Source organism: Azolla caroliniana, unplaced genomic scaffold, assembly GCF_043228905.1.
Source record: "Azolla caroliniana isolate FFs.n. ecotype wild unplaced genomic scaffold, voAzoCaro1.0.p SCAF_21, whole genome shotgun sequence".
Classification (NCBI taxonomy): domain Eukaryota; kingdom Viridiplantae; phylum Streptophyta; class Polypodiopsida; order Salviniales; family Salviniaceae; genus Azolla; species Azolla caroliniana.
The window spans coordinates 9,425,002-9,442,499 of record NW_028230456.1 but is presented as its reverse complement, the minus strand read 5'-3'; the positions used below and the strand labels follow the sequence as shown (position 1 = coordinate 9,442,499).

The 17,498-nt window shown below is 48.2% G+C and overlaps 1 protein-coding gene across 1 annotated transcript in view; it reads right to left on the bottom strand.

Moving 5' to 3' along the window:
- Positions 1–4,273: 4,273 nt before the first annotated feature.
- LOC147850600 (HMG1/2-like protein) overlaps positions 4,274–17,498 on the bottom strand; it is a 94,510-nt gene continuing 81,285 nt past the window's right edge. Inside the window, exon 7 of the mRNA XM_087336709.1 lies at positions 4,274–4,288. The gene's annotated coding sequence lies outside the window, so the exon portion shown is untranslated. The remainder of the gene's footprint in view (positions 4,289–17,498) is intronic.

The following is a 17,498-nucleotide window of genomic DNA, read 5'->3' as shown; positions in this document are numbered from 1 at the left end:
ATCACTTGTACCCCAACGCCCTGTTTCACATCGCAATGCATGTGAGCTAAGTCGCATGGAAGCAATGGTTCGAATGGAAGATAACGGTATGGGCTCTAACATGTATGGATGTGTACGATTTCCCCGTTCCGCGAAGAATATGGTTTTGTAGTTAGGTGCAACATGTGTAGTATAATGTGTGAAGCGTGAGCCTCCACATTTGTCCCATGTCATGATACATTGGTGTTGCAAAAATGCCTCATTTACAGAGGAATCTAATGATACATCATGAAGCAAGTGTCTCGCATCCCATCTACAAAACCATTTTTCTATATCTTGCATCCAACCGGAACACAAAATTTTGCTTTTATGCGTCTTTTGGATCTTTTTGCTTGCTTCCCACGCAATTCTAGGAAGTCGATGTGAGGGACTTTTTTGAACCTTAAGCATGTATTCAACAACCCTTTCCATGGCCATGATCTCAATGGGAAGCGATCCCGTCTCAAGGAGGAGGAGGGTGTAGGGCGTTTGTTTCTTAACTTGTAGAAACTTGGTAAGAAAATGCTTTTGGACATTTTCAAACTCTTTCCACATAGATTTAGGGATGCTACCGCCCCATACTTCCACCCCATAGAGAAGAACCAGTGTCACCAAAGTGTCGAAAAGATATTTCTTGAGGAACCAACACTTAATATCTCCAAGATTGCATGTGTTCTCAAATGCATAGTATGCTCGCTTGCCCGCCTCTAAGCGGCGTGTAGCACATTCATTCCATCTATGATTTGAAGGAACTTCAAGGCCAAGATATTTGAAGCTTTCCACACATTCAAGTGGCTCATTGTTGTACATAATGCATGGTTTATCTCTTTTTTGGCTCTTCACAAGCATAATCTTTGTTTTAGAGCTATTGACACTTAATTTAGTATGCATGCAAAATTTTTCCAATGCCTTCATAAGCTTTTGTGCATCTCCTAAAGTATTTGCAAAAAGCACTACATCATCTGCATATAGCAAAAGCATAATCACAACATTCCCAATGGCAACTTCTTCAACACATTCTTCCTTTGCAAACTTGGTAACCATTTCTTCCAATTCATCAATGCATAGACCAAATAGTGTTGGTGAGAGTGGGCATCCTTGCTTAACACCAATAGTGCTTTTGAAAAAATCTGAAAGTTTATCTCTCATGCGCACACAACATATAACCTTCTCATAAATTCGGGAAATTGCAAGCATATATTCACTTGGCACGTCAAGTTCTTCCATTCGCCTCCAAAGATGCTCACGAGGTACCATATCAAAAGCTTTCTTGAAGTCTACAAAGCAACAATATAAACCTTTACCTCTAAGGCGACTTTCCTCCGTTAATACTCGAAGGGTGATAAGGTGATCAATGGTGCTATGGTGTTTCCGAAAGCCAGCTTGTCCATAAGCTCTCTTACCACTTTTTTCAACCCATACACTTATCTTTGATTCCATTATACATCCAAATAGTTTTGCCATTAATGAGCCAACCATGATGGTTCGATAGTTGTTTACATTATTTATATCTCCACCTTTATGTAAAGGTTTGATCCAATTTGTAGTCCAATCGTACGGCATACCATGTTGCAATGCATCATTAAACATATCGCTTATCCATATATGTGCTTCCTTTCCCGTCCATTTGAGCATTTCAGCCTTTATACATTGAAGATCGCTTGCCTTTCGAGAGGCCAATTTCTTAAGTCCTATGCATATACCTTCAATTGTAAAGAAGGGAGGCATATGTGAAAGAGAACCATAACACATCATCTTTCCGGCAAGAGATAACTCATATAAATTCTTACAATGCATAGACAAGTCGTGAAGAGTTAAGTCACCATAACTCTCAACACGTTTTCCCTTTAGATTTCCCCAAAATTTAGCACATGCATGCCCCAACCATGGCTTCTAGGCGGTGTAGCTCACGTTCCCTTATTTTCTTTACTGCTTCTACATCACGTTGAGTTGCTTTGAAACGTGACATCTAAGGGAGTTTTGTTCTTCTTTGATTTTCTACTTCATCAAGAAAACTCCCGAGTGGTGCAGGTGTGTCGACATTCGTTGTCTCCCCCTGTTCCTGAAAGACTTCATTTGTTACATGTTGGTGAACATTAGCAACCTTATTGTCAACATTTTGTAACTTATTCTCTCTGTGTTGTTTTAATTCTAGGATGTATCTGCCTAATTTCTTTATATCTAGTTGTTACCGATTAGGAACACGGTCTATGGTTAGTCCTTCGACCTAGACCTCCAAGTGACTGTGTAACAACGAATGGTAGCGTCTGTGCGTAATACTTTGTGGGATACTTCCCGTACCCTAGTAGCGTATAAGGGAGACGGCTACAACCGAGCTCCTTAGACAATGGGCTAGCTTACACACCGTTACTTATTCCTACGCTCTTAAGAATTACAGACACACAGTAGATTAACCGCAACTATACACAAATATCAGAGAAGAGAGAACTCTATTACAATACGTCTTTTCATTCAAAATTACACGCTCCCTCTATCAGAGGTTTTCTGCCCTTTACATGTGTTACAATATTATACTATTCCGTATTCCTGCGCTCTTGTCCGTCGGTTACTATTCCGGTGGACAACACCTGGCATGCCTGTGGGACAGTGCCATGGCACGTCGGACCCATCCCTTTAATCTTCTTCCTAAATGGCCCTGATGTTTGGCTCTGCTACGGTGTCCGTGTCCGGGGATGGCATAGGGCCCGTAGGTGCATCGTGGTGTGGTTCCCATGCTTGGTCGAGAGGCCTTCTCATGGTGTCGCGATCATCCTATGTGGGCGGTCTGGGTTCTGTGGGCTCTTCTTGGGCTAGGAGGTTTGGTTCAGCCGTCGGCGGGCTTGTAGTCGGTCGCGGCTCGATTTCGTCTGTCACTTCCTCCGTGATGACAGCCGTCGTTGTACGCTCTGGGGAGTGGGGTTGCGGTTCCTCTTGGTCCGCAACGTTCTTCGTGCGGTTGGCCGATAGCGTATGCTCCGGTAGATGGGGTTCCTCTTGGGCAGTGGTATCGTTGTCTGGTATTGTGGGGGACTGCGCTCGCCGTTCTGCGTTGTTCACCTTAGTTGTCATTTCTGCTAGCCTGGCCTGAGGTTCCTCTTGTTTGGCAATATCTAGAATTGGTGTCGCGTTGGATTCCTCGTTTGTTCGCGTGCTACCGGCTTGCGTGATCTGGTGAAACAGATCCTCTTGACTTTCACCAAAATCATCTAATAGTTGCACGAGTTCTTTAGAATGTTGGTCCGCTAGCATGCGATAGTCTTGCGCTAGGTCCTCGCGTACTACCGAAATGCTTTCCTCATTGAGTTTATAGAAGCCTCAGCCGTCTTTTCTTCGGTTCTCCAAGTCCGCTCGATATGCGTGCAATTCCGCCGCTTGTGCCACCCACACCATCCATCCTTTGTCTAGCGCCGTTTTCAATTGCACCGTAAACCTCTCCCGATTCGTTTGTAGAAGGATATGCATGTTGTCTGTGATGGCCTGGCAATGGTTGCATGCTTCTTCCACCGACTTCTTGAGGTTTGCAATTTCTTGTTGACTAACTGCCGCCGCTTCTTCATACGTGCTCTTCATGCCCGCCCACAGTTGGGATTCCTTCGCATGTAGTTCTTCTAGTTTTCCCATTTCATTGTTCAGGCAGATTTCGAGCTGATGCCTTCTTTCCTGTTCGCCCACCAACTACTCGTCGAACCATGCTTTCTTTTTCTCCAATAAGGCCCGGAGTCCTTCGATTGCCACTTCCGATTTTTTCGCTTCCTCCCGTAATTGGGAGTTTTTCTTCTTTTGTCCGGGTGTGCTATGCTGTCTCTGCTGTGAGGTTCTCTTCAAGGGTTTTTACTCCCTTTCGGCCATTGGCCCGGATGTCCTTTTCCCTATCTGAGGACTGGTGAAGTTCAGCATGGAGGTGGTCAAAATCTGATTCCGCTAGTTGTATGGCCCGTTTTTCTTTTGAGGTAATGGCGGTTTGCACCTCAATCTCTTCCTTCAAGGCTTCAACGACGTTGTTTGGTGGTGGAGCTGCCTGTTGCACCGTAATTGCGTTATTTTCCAACTCCGCGATGCGTTCGTTGGCTTTTTGCAACTCCGCGATGCGTTCGTTCTTCCAGACATTCTTATTTTTAATGGCCATCTCCTTGGTGCCCATGCTGACCTTTGCCAATTCCCTCTGAACTTCGACTAGGTCCGCGTTTAATGGGGGTAGTTCCATCCCCATTCGGCGTATATCGTCATTCCTCCGTCTGCCGACTCTGGCTAACTGGTCCTCATCGTCGCTCTTCGCCGTTTGTGTTAAGGCATGCTTGATCATCTGGCGCTCCGCGTGCTCCTCGGCCATTCGTTGTGAGACCTTTATCTGTTGTGTTGCCAAGAATTCCATGAGCTCAAAAGAGGTTCCAAACTGTAATAGTGCGCTGAACTGATGGGCCGTGTCCGGGATATCCGGATATGCCAAGACCTCGCTTTCCGCTGTCAATACAACTTTCCCTCATTGTGCCTGGGGTGTAATGATCAGGCGTGGCTCCTGGATTATTTCGAAGATGGTGTTGGGCCCCGTAGTTGCGGAGTCGTCGCCTACGGTCATTGTCTCCGCCGCTGCGAGTACGTCTTTAACTAATCCTCGCCCATCTTTCTTGTCCAGCCTCCACCGTTTCGGCCTGGGGCTTTCCTGTCGTGGTTCAGCGTCTGGCTTTGGTGGCGCTTTCTCGGAGCGCTCTGCCTGCTCTTCCAGCGTTGTCCGTGTGTCCGGCTCGGCGGGTTGGGGTTCATCCTCCCACTTTGTGGTGGCTAACTCCGCTAACTTGCGCTTCGCAGATCGAGGCGGCGATGTGGGCTTGCTGGGCTGCGGTGCCGGCAAGCCTCGGGGTGGGAATAGTACTGTCAGGTGCTGTTGTATGATAGGCCTGAGCTTCCTACCTCCTTGATACGCGTGCAAGCCTTCGCTTAACGTCGGCCCTATGATGACCCCCCAATCGACTGTACGCCCTTCAAAGGTATCAATAATGATACCTGCCTTCTGCTTGGGTATCCCATATGCGTTTACATGTATGCATTTGACCTCTAATAGGAACTTGGCAACTTTATGGAAAAAGGGATCCGGGATCTCCTTCATTCTATATGCCTTGGCGGAGGATGAATATGGACCGAAATATCTCTGTAGCGACTCCACAGGAGAGATTTCGAAATGCCTTTCACCTAGTGATGACAGGTCCAACTTTTTCCAGATGGATGAGTTGGTGACCGTGTCGATGTTGAGCTTTCTGGCGATGTCCAATGCCTCCGGGTGTGGAGGTGCCTTTGCGACCCTGATGTACCCATCTAGGTGTTTCTCCACGAGCCATCAACGCAAGGCGGTAGAGATAAATATCGGCATAGTCAGAGTAGGCTCGTGGGGGGAAGTTTGTTGGTTGCGGTGGGCTTGAGTTCTGTGATAGGATGGAGGAGAAGGTGAGGGAGGGAGTGATGAGAGCGTTGAGAGTTAGGAGGTGGATTTCTGTATTGTGCAGAAGACCTTGTATTTCCTTCTTTTTGTGGCCTAGGGTTCATTGGGCGGTGAGCCATCGTGGTGTCGCGTGTTCTTGGTCTAGAAGTCTGTGCATGCTTTTAGTCCTTTTTTAATAGCATCGCTATCTTCTTCTTCTTCTTTTTTCCTAACGGTTACATACAAGCCTATTTTTACACTATGATACAAGTAGGGCTGTCTACTTACTCCGCGGATTCTTCGGCTTTGTCCTTTCCGGCGGGGAATGGGTTAGGTGGCGTAGGTCCCAAATAAAGTTTAAGGCGAAACCCATTCACCTTCTGTCGTAATACTTCCCAGGCCAACGTGCCCAGTTGGAACGTGCCTTGTTCCGCTCCTATTATCCAGTACGGGCATGTCCAGCGGAATCGTAATTTTCTTGGCATATGGCCCATGTGGGTTTGGAAAACCAGTACCGCTCTATTGACCGCATAATCCTTTTCTTGTACGTTCCGATGTCGATCCACAAATGCTTTACACCGTCGTTGTTCCTGCTCCAACACAGCCATGCTATGTATGCGTTTTTCGCCGAGTTCGAGTAGCTAGTTGAGCCGTACTTCCTCTGACTTGGCTTCCGATAGGCGGTCCCGTACCTGAATCCGTAAACTGGTATCTAGAACTCTACCGGTATAACGACCTCCAGCCCAAATGCGAGTTGAAACGGTGTTGACTGTATGCTTGTTTTGTAGCTGGTTCTGTACGCCCATAACGCACTATGTAATTTGGTATCCCAATCCATTCTATTTTCATTGACGATTTTCTTTAATATGGTCTGCAATGTCTTGTTGGTGGATTCCGCTATCCCATTCGCCTGTGGATAATATGGTGTATTGTTCTTGTGGACTACGACGTAATGATGTGTTAGTTCACGAACCACTGTATTGAGAAAGTGGCTCCCCTGATCACTGATAAGCTCAATCGGACAATCGAACCGACACTAGATGTGTTCGTAAAGGAATCTCGTTGTGACGGCCGTCATATTCTCTCGTAATGCCTTTGCTTCTACCCACTTGGTGCAATAATCCGTGGCCACCAATATGTATTTATTGCCCGTTTGGGCCACCGCCGGTGTGAAGGGGCCCACAAAATCCAATCCCCACTTTTGGAAGGGACCTAACAGGAATACGGGCTGGTGTGGCATTCTTGCGCCCTCCGTGGGATGGCCCATCCGTTGACACAAATTGCACTTTCTAAAATACTCGTATGCGTCCTTTTGTGTAGTAGGCCACCATAGGCCTGCTTGCCATATTTTCCGGGCCATAACATCGCCTGCGTAGTGTCCGCCTGCCATTCCGTAGTGAGCCTCCCGTAAGACCGCTTCTTTCTCATCCTGATGTATACCGCGTCGCCAAATACCATCACTACCTTTGTGATATAAGATTCCTTCTACTAGGCAGAAGTTACGGCTCCGGACGGCTAATCGTTTCTTCTCGTCCATGCGTAATTGTGGTGGGGGTAGTCCCGTAGTCAAAAAGTATGGTCATTTCCATGAGCCAACAGTCCGGAAAGGTCGTTTCCATTCTTCCTGCTAGTGCTGCTACCCGCATAATGTTTGCGTCCGGAAAGTCGGCGTCGTCCTTCTGCGGCATTTCTCCATTATCAAGTCTGCTCAAAAAATCTACCACTACGTGTTGTGTACCCGGGGCGGTGCTGAATTACAAAATCGAATTCTTGAAGCAGCAGCATCCATCGCACCAATTTCCCCGTCAGTGCTTGTTTCTCCACCAAATACAGTAGTGCCGAATGATCTACGTGGAACGTGAATTTCCTCCCTAATAGATAATGCCGGAATTTATTGATGCTATAGATCATCCCCAATGCCTCATGCTCCGTTGTGGAATAGTTACGCTTTGCTGTTGATAATTTGCAACTCGCGTAGTACACTGGCCGGTACCAATTCAGTTTTGTGAGCTGCATTAGCGCACTTCCTATTGCAATGTTTGAGGCATCTATAAACACGTGGAATGGGTTCGCCCCAACTAGTGGCTGTACGACGGGTGCCTGCGTGAGCATTATTTTTAGCGCATCAGACGCCTTGTCTTCCGTTGTAGTCCATTGGAAGGGAGTCCGATGCACGGCGGCATGTAACGGGGTGGCGAAGTTCGCCAAGTATCGTATCATCCGACTATGCCATCGTATTTGTCCTAAAAACCGGTTGAGTGATTTCGCGTTTGTCGGAGTTTTGGCTTGAGTAATCGCAGAGATTTTGTTCGGATCGACCGCTATCCCTTGCTGACTATATGGCCTAGGAGAGCCCCGCTGGTAATGCCGAAGGCACATTTCGTGGGATTCATGCCTAAGCGTGCGGTGCGGCAACGTTCTAGGCACATTTGCAGATGCGTAAAATGGTCGGTTCTTTTCCCATATACCGCAAAATCGTCTAAAACAACTTGCATGAATGCCGGAATATATTCCCCAAAGATCTCTGTGATTGTTTGTTGAAATGTCGTCGACACCGTCTTTAGCCCGAACATCATGATGACTGCCACATAGACTCCCAGTCCGTGACAAATGCGGTCTTCTCTTGGTCATTAGGATGCATGCATACCTGGTTGTATCCACTGAAGCCATCTAAAAAACTGTACATGTCATGCCCTACGACGGCGTCCAGTACGTTATCGGTGAATGGTAAAGGGAATGCATCCGTAATGGTTACGACGTTTAATTTTCGGTAATCCACGCATACTCGTATTTTGTCGTTTTTCTTTGGAATGACTACTATCGGACTTAACCATGTGGCTTGTTTAACTGGCCATATGAATCCCGCCTTTAGGAGTTTGTCAATTTTTCCTTTAACGCGGGTCGCGTAGTTCGGGTTCATGCGGTAGCGACGCTGATCGAGAGTGGGAAAAACCGGCGAAACGGAGGGGTAAAAAATGTGCATGTGCAATGTGTGTGCACACAAAACCGATTAGTTGTGCATATGCAAAATAAAAGGGAAAAGAAAGAGTGGAAAGGATGCATAGAAGCCCGCACAAAAAGTAAGAGACAAGCGAGATAAAATGTAGAGGAGAGACAGGCTAAGAATTTGTAGAGATAAAAATATATAGTATATAAGAGAGAGTTAGTGGGATAGTAGATAGTCACATTGACTACTAGCTAGAGGTGCATGGTTCGAATCTAGACTTAAAGTGCAGCGTGATTTAAGGAATTTTATTCCTTTTTCATTGAAGACAAATTTGGCGACCCCCCCTTCGTTTTTTCCGATAAAAGGAGGTCGAGGGGGGGCTCATTCGGGAGGACGTTTTGGGAGGAGGAGACTATCACCAATTTTCCTTCGAAGCTCTTCATCTTCTTATTCACCACTTCTCTTCATCTCATACCCCTTCATCCCCCCATCGCCACGTGCTCGTCTTCTTCACGTCGGCACTCGAAGTGCACGTGAACCCAAGCTTCGTTGGTTCGACGTTGCTCCGCCTTGTTCGTCGTTGCGAGCATGTGTGCTCGCCGCTCGAGTGGTCGTAGTTCATTGGGATTGGCATTTTGGTGGTGCTCGTGTGTTCATCTTCGCCGTGTAGGGATTTTCTTTTGTCTCTAAGGGCATTTAATATTTATGTTTTGATTGAGCTTGTGGTTAACTATAAGTTGCCATTGTAAACAAAACCCTATTTTATAAAGGGTCCTCTTGCGTTGGAATCGAACACGTATTTATCTCTTTGGTCGATATCATTTGTGTTTCTTTCTCTTCTTCTTTCTTTATTCGTGTCTTCCTTGTACGTTTGGTCGTCTTGTGACGAGGGAGCGTTTCGGGCGTGCCCATGCACCTCTCCTCCTCATAAAGACGTACGAGCATTTATGCATGTGTTTGTGTCTTTCGTGTACGTTCGGTCGTCCTATGACAAGGGACCGTTTCGGGCTTGCCCATGCACCTCTCCTCCTCATAAAGACGTACGGACATTCGTGTTTGTGTTATCGTCCCCTTGTTCGTTCATGTTGCGTGATCATCTTGCTTGATCCGTTTGGTCACTTGGCTTGTGCGGTGATCTCGTAAGGTCGACGAGTCATGATCAACGAGAGCCACCGGCCTCACAAAACAAAGGGCAACGAGACCTTGCTCGGGAAGGGGTAGGGAAGTAGTATTGTTGTAAAGCAAACCTCGGGTCTTCTCTATCCCTTGAGTACTCCCTAGACCAAGACCCCCGTGGTCCCGCCCAAGTAACACACATGTGTGAAACTTTGCGACATAAATTGATGAACCCGACGTGAAAGGGCGGCAAGGGAGAACCAAAATGCGAGGAGGAGAACTCGCTGAAGCAATGGCGGCTGTGGTGGACCGCTTGGTAAATGCCCGAGAAGGCGTCACCGGCCTAGAACGGGCCTTAGAGACGGTGGTCAGCACAATGGGTCGGTGTTGTCCGCCGGAATAGTAACCGACGGCCAAAAGTGTAGGAACAAGAAACTATATAAGAGCATAACGCATGTAACGGTTCACGCCGGAAGCGTGAATCGCTAATTAGACCCTACATATATAAAGGGCGGAAAACCTCTTAGGGAGGTGCATGTAATGTTTGGAAATGTAAAGAACGCATGATAATAGAATTCTATCTTCTCTGAGTTTCTGTATATAGCTGCGGCTAATTCAGTGTCTGTGTCTCGGATACTTAAGCGTAGTAGTACGTAAGTGTAACCTGTGATAGGGATTCGGTTGTAGCCGTCTTCCCTTTTACGACGAAGGAATTACAGAGGTTCTCCCCTTACGCATTATGCTTAAACCTTGTTCGTTGTTCCACACCCACCTTGGGGTCTAGGTTGAAGGACTGACCACGAACCATGTTCCTAAACGGCAACACTTTTGGCACGCTTGGTGATTTGTGTTTCCTCACAGACGAGCAACAACGAATGGATGTTTAGCCGCAGACGGCCTAGAGAACCAACAAGACAAGACCGGCCAATAACAAGGTCCGTCAAACGCCAGGCAAAAGAACACGCCCGGCAAATCCGCGCATCAGCGACCTCAGTAGTACCTGCCGTGAGTGCAAAGCGGATTCTTTTCTCCCCAAATACCTTGACGAGACGCGAGGACCACGCTCACCGCAACCACCCTGTGACCGTTTCCGATCCGCCGTAGCTCCCACTATGGCCTTTGCCTACCCTCGCTTTAACGGCGAAACCGACGCCGCAACTCATATTCGCATGTTCTTGAATGTTTGGAATGCAAGCCACATGGTGTAGAATCTCTCTGAGACGGTGGCACACCAGTCAAAAATGACAGAGTTCGGATTAACATTAGATGGGCATGCGGCGTTCTGGCCTTCACAGATGGACTTACCAGCCATAACAACCTTCGATCAGCTGCAATCCGCTTTCTTGCGATTCTTCCATCGGAGGGTTCCACAACGCGAGATTCTCGGGCAGTTTTATACAATTAAGCAACTACTGACCGAGACGATAGCAGACTTCAGCTTACGTTTCCAAAATTTACGACGGAAACTGGAACGAAGCCCCGCGGAGGAGGAGGCTCGGGAGACATTTCTGGCAGCGTTACACCAGCCCATCCTGGCAACGCTCAACAACAATAGTGTGAAAGGGGAAACAACGGATGTGGTGATTAAACGAGCGTTACAGCTCGAGTTGGATGACGAGGAGGAGAGGTTTTCGATGTCATCCTTACGACAAGCGTTACCTTAGGATGAGGAACGCCAATTTCGTCAAGCAATCCAGTACACGATTTGCTTGAACTCGGGGCATTCCGCGGTGGAGTGCAATATGTGAATCCACTACCCAATCTTCCACTCGAAGGTTCACACAGTCGACCGATACGAGTACAATATGTTAAACAGAGCCACTCCCGCGATCCGCAACATGGACACACAGCGTCAACCGCACCGGGCGGAACAAAGGCGGCAAGAAGACCGACCTCGGTATAAGGATCGCAACCCGCGGGAGGACCGATACAACCGGAATCGCCGGAATCACAACGAGTCCAAGGAGGACGACCCAGAGGACAAGGATTATCGTGGACATCCGAGTTACGCCAAAGGGGGACAACGATACGAACATCAACGCCCAACAAACAAACGGGGTGGCTTCAATGGCTATCGGGGTAAGCCTCGGCAATATAGGGATCACCGGCGTTACGACGAAAGCTCGGGGGATGAGCGGCACCAGGAACAACGACGGGACCAACAGCAGCCACCGCGTACGTCCCGACAAACAAGGCCGGACCGCGAAGAGCAAGTAGCGCTTGGAGAGCGGCACACACCACCTGGGACTGAGAAGGGAGAACCAAGCATCCATTGTTTTATTTGTCAGCAACCCGAACCCTATGCCACGCAATGCCCAGCATGCAAGGGAAAGGGGCCCGCCATCAATACGATTACGGCGGAGGTGCAACAAGTCACAACACGCCAGCAAACAAAAACGGCGGATTGGGCTGCGCAAGACGAGGTATGACGACAAGCCCAAGCTTGGGTGGAAAAAGCAAACACGAACAATACGGAACGTATGCGGCAGGAGTCCGCGAACACAATGGAGCGAACAGAGAACGAAAGACCGGGGTCGGACCCCATTTGGCAGGTGTTAGCAGGCTGTGAAATCACGTTAACTATGGAAAAACTGCTACAGCTAGTTCCACGTTTCCGCCAGACCATGGAAGCACATGTGGTGGGCATGCCCGGGGTGAGCGTTGCCATAAACCTGACAAACGTCAGCGATGGACCACCGGTGGTGGATCAGCACAACCCGGCTATTACAGTAATATTGCACGGACAGGAAGTTCCTGGATTCGTAATCGACAGCGGCTCAGGCGTCAATGTGATTAGCACGAAAACTTGCAAACAGTTAGGCATTTCCGAATGGGAGGCGTGTCCATTCTGGCTCCGCATGGTAGATACCCGCTCAGTACGACCGTTGGGGTTAATTCGCAAAATAGGCATCATCGTGGGCGGACACCGCTTCGACATATCGGCGGTCGTCCTCGCTTTGGATGCCCCAGGAGCGTACCCAGTGCTTCTGGGCAGACCATGGCTTCGGACAGCAAATATCAAGCAGAGCTAGCAACACGAGTGTATCAGTTTCCGGCATGGATGCACCAAGGTTCGCGTACCTATGGAAGGCAACACGCCACAACCTAAGGGTATAACACCGTTCTACGCGGAAGACATAAATATGTTGGTTGGGGTGGAGGATGCCGACTTGGAAGCGTACCTTGACAAACATCCTCAGATTATTCAGCTGTTCGAAATAGATGTCATCGCAACTGCGACAGAATATACTACGGCCACTGTTCCGCACGAAGAGCCATACGAACCAAACCCAGAGTCCATATTGGAACTCAGCAGAGTCACCGCTTTCGCTCTCGACGAAGTGAATGTGGGTATGTAATCGGAGCCCCGGTTCCTCTCCATCACAAAGGAATTAAGGCCGGACCAGAGAATCACAATGATCACACTACTCACGGAATATAAAGATGTGTTCGCTTGGGCTCACGAGGACATGAAGGGGTTAGATCCCAAGTTCTATCAGCATAAGATCAATTTAGAAACTGACGCGAAACCTGTCCAACAGCGCCGCTACCGCATGAACCCCAATTACGCGACCCGCGTGAAAGAAGAAATTGACAAGCTGCTGAGGGCGGGGTTCATACGGCCGGTTAAACAAGCGACATGGCTAAGCCCGATAGTGGTTGTCCCAAAGAAATACAGCAAAATACGGGTATGCGTAGATTACCGAAAATTAAAAGCCGTAACCATTATGAACGCATTTCCCTTACCCTTCACCGATAGCGTGTTGGACGCCGTCACAAGCCATGAGATGTACAGTTTCTTAGATGGCTTCAGTGGCTATAACCAAGTACGCATGCACCCCGAGGACCAGGAGAAGACGGCGTTTGTCATGGACCGGGGAGTATATGTGGCAGTCGTCATGATGTTCGGGCTAAAGACAACGCCGGCAACATTTCAACAAACAATTACGGAGATCTTTGGTGAATACATTCCGGCATTCATGCAAGTCTTTCTAGACGATTTTGCGGTATATGGGCAAACAAAAGACCATTTTTCGCACTTACGTCTGTGCCTGGAACATTGCCACACCGCACGCTTAAGCATGAATCCCGCGAAATGTGTCGTCGGCGTGACCAGCAGGACTCTCCTAGGCCACATTGTCAGCAAAGAAGGAATAGCAGTCGACCCAAACAAGATCTCCGCTATTACGCAAGCTAAAACTCCAACAAATGCCAAATCACTTAGCCGATTTTTGGGACAAATACGGTGGCATAGTCGGATGATACGGTATTTGGCGGACTTCGCCATGCCACTACACATTGTCGTACATCGGACTCCTTTCCAATGGACTGCAACAGAGGATAAGGCCTATGAGGCACTTAAGATAATGCTCACACAGGCCCCCGTCGTACAACCTCCAGTTTGGGTGAAGCCATTCCACGTGTTCGTCGACGCCTGAGACATAGCAATAGGAAGCGCGCTAATGCAACTCACCGAACCAAACTAGTACAGGCCAGTATACTATGCAAGTCGTAAATTGTCAGCAGCAGAGCGTAACTATTCCACAACAGAGCCGAACATCCGGGCCATTTTGGAAGAGGATTAACGGGATGGGTCCGATGTGCAAAGGCACTGTCCCACAGGCATGCCAAGTGTTGTCCGCCGGAATAGTAACCGACAGCCAAAAGCATAGGAATAAGAAACTATATAAGAGCATAACGCATGTAACGGTTCACGCAGGAAGCGTGAACGGCTAATTAGACCCTGCATATATAAAGGGCAGAAAACCTCTTATGGAGGTGCGTGTAATTTTTGGAAATGTAAAGAACGCTTGATAATAGAATTCTATCTTCTCTGAGTTTCTATGTATAGTTGCGGCTAATTCAGTGTCGGTGTCTCGGATACTTAAGCATAGTAGTACGTAAGTGTAACTTGTGATAGGGATTCGGTTGTAGCCGTCTTCCCTTTTACGGCGACAGAATTACAGAGGTTCTCCCCTTACACATTACGCTTAAACCCTGTTCGTTGTTCCACACCTACCTTGGAGTCCAGGTCGAAGGACTGACCACGGACCGTGTTCCTAAACGACAACATTCGGTTCAATGGAAGAGATATCACGAGCTACTTGGATGCCTATAAGGCCGAAATGCTTATGCGAAACATCGCCGAAGATAGGCGGCTAACCGGATTCGCTAGAGTGGTAACGCCGAGTATCCACGTAGAGTTACTTGAGATCCAAGCGGATTGTTGCAATTGGGTGGAGTTCGAAGAAAGACTCCTCGAGAAGTACGGCCTTGATGACTCACTCAGAATTTCGAAAAGGGATCTAATGGAGTGGGTTAAGCTTCCCGGCAAGGGGAGAAATACTATGGTACTTTTACAAGAATTTGAGAAGCGCTTCGCGCGACTCTCGGCTCTCGGCTCTCGATAGGATGGTGCTTGACACAAGAAAGGTTCTACTATTCATAAATATTGTTGATGCACGAGACCAAGAGAAGGTGGGATCCCTCCTTGAAACTGATGATGGGCTCACGACAGATTGGGTTATGGTAAAATGGGTTTGTAGCCGCTTCGATCAGAGAAGGGAATGGAACGACGGGTGTCCGTTGAGCGGCCAAACATCCACAGGTTCCATTAGTGAGACACATGAAGCCAGGGGTGGTAGAATACCTCAAGAAAGAGAGCAAGCAAATGCAAGGTTCGTCCCCGAGAGAAACATGGTTGAAGCACCGTCGGGAGGGTCGGCAATAGATGAGCTCACAAAGATGGTGCGAGATCTCCAAATAACGCAAGCTAGGAGAGAGAGTGACGGCCCTCAAGATAGACGTCCCCCATTCTCGCAAAGATGTATGTGGTGCGACAACCCCGACCACCTACGAAGGGAGTGTGGAGACTTTCAAGAGGCCCTAAGAAAGGATATTGTCTATCTTTGGAACAATAGGGTCTATTCGACGGAGAAAAGGCACCCCTTGGGATTGAATCAAGGCCAAGGGGGCATGAGAAGGGTAATGGAGGAGGCCGAAGCACGACATGTTGAAGCCGTCCACTACTCGGCATCGGTTGGGATCTGAGTGGGGAAAGAGGTGAGGAGGCAAGAGGAGAAATAGTTAGACTTTTGGTTGTCAATCCTTGGAAGCCTCTCTAAGGGGAAGTTCAAAAGAGAAGAAGCGGACGAAGCGGAAAGAAGGGTCCAAGAAGCAACCGGGTGGAAGGATCCGGTGGAAGAAAAGACATGCTTAGTGGAAGCCGCTTGCCAAAACTACGAAGTAATGGTAGAAGAGAAGAAGGTAGGAAATGACGAGGAAGCCGGTCCATCAAGGAAATACGACACTTGAGGTGCACGAAGAAGGGAAGAACTGAACCAGTCTTAAGCACGCGACGAAAGATGGAAAGTGAATGGGAACCCCCCCCAACTTCAAGCTTTGCTCGGAGATCGAACAAGCAACGGACTTGAAGAAGGTAGTGGAGGAGAGGATCCTCGATAGTCGCGTAGAGTTTACTCTATGAGAGGTCCTCGGAATTGCCAAGAAAGAATTCCACGAGGTCATCATTGACCTAATGAAGAGGAAGCGGCTCTCGACGGAGCAAGAAGTGGCAAAGCCTGCGATTGTAAATGCATTGTCAACTAAGGTTCCTGAGGAAGACAAAGACTATGCGGACAGTCACTACACGAGGCCGCATTGGGCGAGAGCGACAACGGAGACACCGGTATAGGTCGGAGATGTAAAAGAGTTGGTTGTAGCATTGATCGACCATGGCTCTGAGATCAACCTTATGTCCATGGACTTTTATAAAATGGCAAAGTGCCCGGTTAACACGAAGCACGGGTGGAAGATTAGAGCCGCAACCCGAGCAACCGAGGAGCTATACGGGGCTTGCCCGAATGTACGTGTGAAGGTGGGGGACATAGAAATAGATCAACATTTCTTTGTTCAAGAGATGTCCTCGCACCCGGTCATCTTGGGTGAACCATACATCACGGCGGCTCGCATGGAGACGAAGGTGCTAGACAATGGGTCAACATATGCGAGGGTCAAGAGCCAAGATGGGAACATTCGGTCCAATTCCTTACGGTGAGGCCCAACCATGAGCGCAATCGAGCCTCCCTCAAAGGGGATAGCCAAGAGGATTTTTTATTCGGGCTATTAAAGAGTGGGGCCGCAATAGTCCGAGGCAAACTAAGACCCTAAACCCTTGTAAAACTATTAAATGTAAAAGGAAACAATTTTGGTTCTCCAAAAATGGAGCTTGTAAAATTACTAGTTTAAGTGATAAAGGTAAGTCTAGGGCCAAGAGATTCGAAAGATATCTCAAACAATGTAATTTATTGGGGAAAGATGACACCATAAGCAGCGCCATGGAGGCGGTCTCGTTCGATGACACTCTTAGAGAGATGGAGAGGGTAATTCCAGTAAAGGTAATTCCAGTAAACTCAGTTGACATGTACACCGCCATCGAAGTGCTTGAGTGGTTGATTGAGGAAGCGAGGATTGTCAAGGTGCAAACAAAGTACAAGACCGTGGACAAGAAGGTGAAGCCTGTGGCTGCCCCATTGCCTAACGATAGTTGGGATCGGATAAAGGGGGTAGTGGTTGATCCTAGCTTGCGGGACCCACGAGGCATAGGGCACTAGTTCACCAATGAGACACGACAGAAGCTCCGGATTTGTGGGGGTGGCTTCCTATTGCCTAGGGAGGAGGAAAGATTTAGAAGGATGATCGAAAGCCACGGAAGGGCTTTTGCCTTCTCGTTGGGTGAGATAGGGTATGTAAACCCTAAGATCGTGGAGCCAATGGTGATCTTTATGGTGCCGCATGTACCGTGGAACATCAAGCCAATCCTTGTTCCGAGAGCTCACATCCCGAAGTTGATTGAGCTACTCAAGGAAAAGATCGAGATGGGTATCCTCGAGCCATCAAGCGCCCCATACTCGAATCGGTGGTTCACTGTGCCAAAGAAGAACGACACATTACGCTTCATCCAGGACCTACAACTTGTTAATCAAGTGACAATTCGAAATGCCG